This window comes from Scaptodrosophila lebanonensis, unplaced genomic scaffold (genome assembly GCF_003285725.1).
Source record: "Scaptodrosophila lebanonensis strain 11010-0011.00,11010-0021.00 unplaced genomic scaffold, SlebRS2 tig00000001-arrow-pilon, whole genome shotgun sequence".
Taxonomy (NCBI): Eukaryota; Metazoa; Arthropoda; class Insecta; order Diptera; family Drosophilidae; genus Scaptodrosophila; species Scaptodrosophila lebanonensis.
This window is the reverse complement of record NW_022060529.1, coordinates 29616880-29623950: the sequence shown is the minus strand read 5'-3', so window position 1 is coordinate 29623950 and position 7071 is coordinate 29616880.

Here is a 7071-nt window from a genome sequence, read left to right as displayed (position 1 = left end):
CTCACGAGCTCTGACGTCTCAGAGGAATATCCCTCTAGGATATACTCTTCGTCCGACGCGACCTCCATTCCAGGATTTTCTGGAACGACTAGCTCTGCGTCAACTAGTTCCGCGTTCTCCGTGGTTGGCTTACCACATGCTGTATCTCCTCTGTAGACTCGTATGGCTACCGACTTGTAGCCATACCTCGCTAGACCACCGCCAGTCGGCGGTCTTCATGAGAGGGTTGCAGATCTGGAGAATTTTCCAAATCTCATCTGGCTTTTCCGGCTTAGCCGATACCCTTACTCTGGCGCGTGGTCTACTGGGTATATCACACCAGTCTGCTGCTACCAGTTTTGCACCTGGGTACACTTCGCCAAGCGCCGCTATTGATTTTTTATACGCCTCGGCCGACCGCTTGTCGTGACAAGCGATGGCCTTGACTCTGCCCTGATGCCAGCCTGCATCATCGTAGATCGGTGGTGGTCCTCCATTCGAGACCAGGTCCATCAGAAAACGACCCAGCAGCTCATTTTCGACTCCTGCCCATCTGTGCCTCGGGATAAGACCATCTTTGCTGCCCATGTCTAGGACACCAATGAGGATCTTATCCTTTGCCACTTCTGAACCTTCAATGCAGAGTCTGCGAAGGCCGTGGTCGCTTCGCTGGTTGTGGCGGCGTGTCTTCTGCCGACCTCTGCCTTTTCGGGGCATTTTTGTGTCTTCTTACCGGAGCTGGCTTGAAATCCGGTAAGATTTTCTTTGCCCATTCTACCATCTTCCGACCATCGGGGGACGACTCGGGGGTAGAATGGTGCTTTTGCAGTATATCTGCTGCGCGTCTCTTATCTAGAAACGTCGTTTTCGTTTTTGGTGATGGCATCGCCGAAGTGCCTGGCTCTGCAGAGTTACCAGCAACCTCCCCTTCGACTGCTGGCTTAACAGCTTGGCTTAGCTGCTTCGGCTTCGAGGTGGAGGGTGTCTGGGGCTCTCCAGATTCTGAGACAACCGATTGGCTTGTCGGATTGTCTCCACCTGCACTGGCAGCAATGGGATGAGAGCTGTTGGGAGTTCCCATCCTGGTGACAGTCAAGTCTAAGACCGTTTGGTTTGAGGGATTAGAAATCCCGTCCGGCTTATGGCTAGTTCCGGTCTCAGTATTTTTGTGTGTTTTGATGGTTTTTGTTTTCTTTGAAGGTGTCATATACCTCTACCATAAGTCAGCACCACGAGGCTGAGACATGACCGTGCCAAGGGCCTGCTTCCAGTCGCCTTCGCGAGGAGAGTATAGTCGCACTTCCACTGGTGTATCACAGTTACGGCGCGTACCACCTGGCTTGGTGATTACATGTTGATCCCCTTGTGATACCCATTGTCTGACGGCCACTCTGAAAGGATACTTGAGTCCAAATTTCAGCTTCCTAGCTTTTACCGTGTGGGCTGTACGTTGATCACAATCAGTCAGTCAGGACAAACTGTTTTATATATTTAGAGATGTATGTATGTACATACATGTATGTATATTGCCACGCTCTTATTCTTTCGTTCACACTTTTTGGTCATCTATGCATTTTTATTGCACAGGCAAAATGCCAGAAATTTACAGTTACCGTCGCTAGGCAACGACTGAGTAAGCGATAGTAAACCAGGAACGAAATAACGGAGCTACGCATATTCTGCTTTGCATTGCGGGCAGATGTATGTATGTATGTACATACATACATATGTATATGATTCGTTCTAAATTAGAACTTCCAATTGATCTCAATAAATTATAAGATGTTATTATTTGGATATTCTGTTCATTACACTTAAACTTCGATTTATCGATATCGATAGTACCGGTGGATTCAACTATCGAAAGTTTTACTCTAGCAAATTGAGATGGGAAGTGTCAGTGCTTTTTAATCGTGGCTCATCGCTGCACGGCATTGACACGAGTGCCATGTTTCATATTCCGAGTTCGTGCGTGATTGTATTGACTCAATAAGGCACGAAAAGACAAAGAAAGAAATTTGAATTTAAAATTAGGATATACTCTCATAAATATTCCCCTTTTTTTGCACATAGTCTATCTTAAAACGTTGCGATATCTCTATACATACATATATATCAAACAGTTTGTCCTGAATGACTGATAAGCTAGGAAGCTGAAATTTGGACTCAAGTATCCTTTCATAAGAAAGGCTTTTGGAAAATTCGAGCTTCAAAGGGGAGAAAACGAGCTTACAAAATATTAGTTATAGTGGTCCTGTGTGTGTAACGAAATATTTTGGCAAGAACAAAAATGTAACGGACTACTGAACAATTTTTTGTGAAGAACAGAAAATGTTCATTTAAATACCTTTAATTCCTTCCTACTGGTAATTAATAAGGTGAAAATATATGGGTAGGTCATCCACACACAAAATAAATACAATTTTAACATTATATTGAGCCGAGTTGAGACGGGCAATACCTACTAGTATGTACTTGTATATAAAATAGTTTGTATAATATATCTGCTTTTTGAACCAATTTTTTTCATGGGGCTTTATTGGTGCTCGAAAGAAATTGTATGTATTTATGTACATACATATGTATGTATGTGGGTAGTAAGTATGTGCAATCAACGCACAGCCCAAATGGTAAGCGTTAAAAAGCTTTAAAGTGTAGGTGAGCGTCAAAAAGGGGTTTAGAAAATTAGAAATCCGATTAACTGTAAACTTGGTTTATTTATTTACTATGAGAAAGAATACAGAATAAACTGCGTTGTATTTTTATAACTTTTCATTAAAGAGTAGAAAAAATAATTATGATATACTTGTATATATGTACATATATAAATATATATACTTGTATGTATATGTATGTGTGTATGGTCATTATAGCCTGTACCCAAAGGGTGAAAGGCTATACTAGTTTTGTGCGCATGTATGTAACACACAGAAGGAGGCGTGGCAGACCCCACAAAGTATATATATTCTTGATCAGGATGAGAAGACGAGTGGATATAGCCTTGTCCGTCCGTCCGTCTGTCTGTCCGTCTGTCCGTATGAACGCAAGGATCTCAAAAAGTATAAGAGCTAGAATAACCAAACTTGGTTTCCATATTCTCCTAAAACCGAGAAAGTACGAGTTTGAGTTTTTTTTCGATGCACCCCCCCACTCCCCCGCAATTCGTGTTTTTTCTTATAACTTCCGTAATTCTCGGAATTTTGAAATCAATTTTGGTAGGTACATCCAGTTCGTACTAATGTGTCCGTGTGCCAAATTCAATTCTGAAGAAAGTTATAGCCATAAGTAAAATCGCTGCTCATGCGCTGCCTTCAGCTCTGTCGGCAGCGCTGCCCGCAGCTGTTGTTGTTGTTGCTGCTTTTGTTCAACTTTGTGCTGCATACATACACGCATATAAACACGCATAGGTACGTGATGTAAATGTATGCTGTTTTAACTGAACATAAACATGTATTCTAATTTAATTAAATTAATTATTTTAATTAATTCATTCATTCATTTTTTTTAATAATTTAATTTTTTCTTTAAATTTTTTTGTTTGTTTAATTTTTTCATTTTTGTGGAGAGTACAGGCTATTTTACTGTCGGGCTTGCTCGACTGTAGCGTTCTATCTTGTTTTAATGTTGTGCAGTTGCATAAGTTGACCAAATAACTTTGCCAAATTGTATAGCTTTTAATTCTAGAAATTACTTGCCTTGATTCATCCCTATCATACTATATACATACATACATACATACATACATACATACATACATAAATATACACTTGTTTGTATATATGTATGTATGCACATATAACCATGCATAGTATTTATTGTACTTTTTGTCCTAGCTCTCGAATCGTTCCAAAGTAATTTGCTATTTGGGAAATGAACTCTTTAGAAACTTTAGAGTGTTGGTAGAGAAATAAGTATCATATAAGTAGTAAATAAACGTATAATTGTAAGCACAAATACTGAGTCAGCAAAGAAGGGCAAGACCTGCTAGTGAGAATATGTAAGCAGTTAAAATTGAATGTAGAAAATTATGAAAGAGTTGATTAATATACATACTAATTAAAAGTATGACGAAAGGAGAACAATTAATTTGAAATGTAAACTAAGGGAAGGATTGTGTAGGATTGGATTGAATTAAAGTTTATGAGATGAGGAAATATGGAAAAGAAAGAGTTGTACTTTAAAAAGAAGGAAACTGTAACTGTTTATTGATTAAGAAACGGACTGAATTTTTTGTTAATAAATTTGGTTAAATTTATTCCGACAATGCTGTATATTGTTTTCTCAGTACACGAGGACGTGTAAGTGTCAGAATGGCCGTGTTGGAGAATAATTAAGTATGTAAGTAAATGTCTTTGAATTGCGCACCCATTCGAATGGCGCGAGAATACTGTGACACTAACCATACAACATATAGATGCGTCATTTCATACAACGAAAACATCCCATCAAAATTGTTAGCGACAGCTCCCATAGCTGTTCGGGTATTTGCCGAATGGGAGCTGTCGCACTTCGGCTATGAGCCGACTAGGAGCTGTCGCATTCGTGCTCTCTGTGAGCGAATTTAATTTTACCACATTTCGCGACCCTTAAATGTACTTATTTTCATATTAAATATCGGCTAATTTGCCAACCGACATTTTTACCAAGAACATATGTAAATAAAATAAAATATTTTTAAACTAATATTTTTGAATTAATTTGATTAAATGCCAACTGACATTTTTACCAAATATTTTGTAATTAAGATGCAAGTCAAACAAAAATAAGAAATAGTCTATCAACAAAATTGCTTGTGCATAAGTATAAGTTGAGGCAGGTCATGACAATGTCAAGGCTACTGCCACGCGTTCATATATGAAGTGTCTGCATATGAACACAACATTTGCACACATACATATGTATGTATGTATGTGTGCTTTTATAGGCATTATGAGAAACCCATACACTATTGACAAACTTCACTTGCATACGCATCCCAAAATACAATGCGACAGAAATATGGCAGCAGTGTATGAAATTCTCATGCCCATGTAGCAGGTAAAATCTGAAAACGAAATTGAAGCTGCTGCTCGCAAACAGCAAAAGACCAAATGCACAAATACATATAAACATATACATTTATATATGTGCACGCACACATACAAAGAGCACAAGCGGCGTGAACCGACCGTCTCTGTTGACTGCCTCTCTGCGAATGAAATAAAATTCGCTCACAGAGAGCACGAATGCGACAGCTCCCAGTCGGCTCATAGCCGAAGAGCGACAGCTCCCATTCGGCAAATACCCGAACAGCTATGGGAGCTGTCGCTAACAATTTTGATGGGACGTTTTCGTTGTATGAAATGACGCATCTATATGTTGTATGGTTAGTGACTGTGACCAGTGTGGGTGTGATCGTGGTATCAACCCTGTGTGAGCGAGATCCAGTTCATGGGAACTGTATAGAGTGTGGTTCTGTGTGTGTTGCTCTGAGAGTTAGTGTGTGTAAGAGAAGCAACGAGGAAATGGGGTAAATGTTTTGGTAATGGTATAGTGTGACCAACATTTTGTGCATCATGTCAAGAGCTGAATTTGCTTGAAAACGATACTCATTGGGACACGGCAATGACTAAAGCAATTATTTTTGCATCTCCAAGTCAGATACGCACATTATTTGCTATCATCATATCTATATGTTTCCCATCTAATCCACGCGACCTGTGGAACAAATACAAAGATTACATGTCAGAAGACATTTGTCAATTCAAGAAATCCTGATCTTGAGGCGAATGAGGAGATGCAGGCTTGGCTCTTGATCGAAGATATGTGTAAGCTCATTATGACGCATTTAATAGAGAATTGGAACGTGAATATGGTCGATATGAATTAGACCAATCAATTCAAAAAAATGTACCGCTGTTGAGCCCAAAACAGAAGGCAATCTATGATACATTAATTGATGCCATTGATGATGGAAATGGCGGCCTGTTTTTCCTGGATGTCCCTGGTGGAACAGGAAACACATTCCTCATGTTATTGATTTTGCGATTATTCGTGCTAGCCTCAAAAATCATCATCTGGGACGAATGCAGAATGGCACACAAATGCTCATTGGAAGCTCTTAATCGAACATTAAAAGATCTGCGCTATGACTCGAGAATTTTTGGAGGCGCAATGATTTTACTATCTGGCGATTTCCGCCAAACCTTGCCAGTCATTCCAAGATCGACTGCTGCTGATGGAATAAATGCTTGCCTCAAATCATCAAATCTGTGGTGCTATATGGAGGAACTTTAACTGACAGCAAATATGAGAGTTGCATTGTTGAAGGAATCATCTGCTGAAGATTTAATTCAAATCTATTGATAGTGTAACAGACGGAGATGAATTTTTAAGCTCCTTGGATGTGCCTGGTTTACCACCACACAATTTACAATCATGCTTCGAAATCTTAATCAACCAAATCTACGTAGTGGAACGTGCTTGGTGATAAGAAGACTGATGAATAATGTGATTCACGCGACGATACTCAATGGAAAATTTAAAGATGAGTTAGTTCTCGTTCCGAAGATCTCAACGGATATGCCTTTTAAATTTAAAAGAATTCAGTTCCCGATTCGCCTGGCCTTCACTTTATTTGTTTTTGCGCTTTATAAAAAAACAAAAAATGTTGTATATCAAAAGGTACTGCATTGAATTGAATTAAACCGAGCGCATCGATACTTAATTTTGTACTTTTTCATTTATTTGTCTGTTGTTTTAATAAAGCAATGAATTTAAAAATTATATATGAAGTCAACAAATCTGTATCATCAGATCCATTAAAATTTCTTATTACAAAATCAGACATTTCGAAATTATTTTAAAGTAAAACACGCAACTTTGAATGAATGCCACTATGAATGAAACTTGGCATGCGGATTCATAATCATTACTAGTCATGCCAAATCTGAGTACAAAATTCCAAAAATTACGGGAGTTTTGCGAATTGCGGGGGAGTGGGGGGATGCATCAGAAAAGAAAAAAACACAAACTCGTCCTATCACGGAAAATCTGGATACCAAGTTTGGTTATTCTAGCTCTTATACTTTCGGAGAACCTTGCGTTCATTCA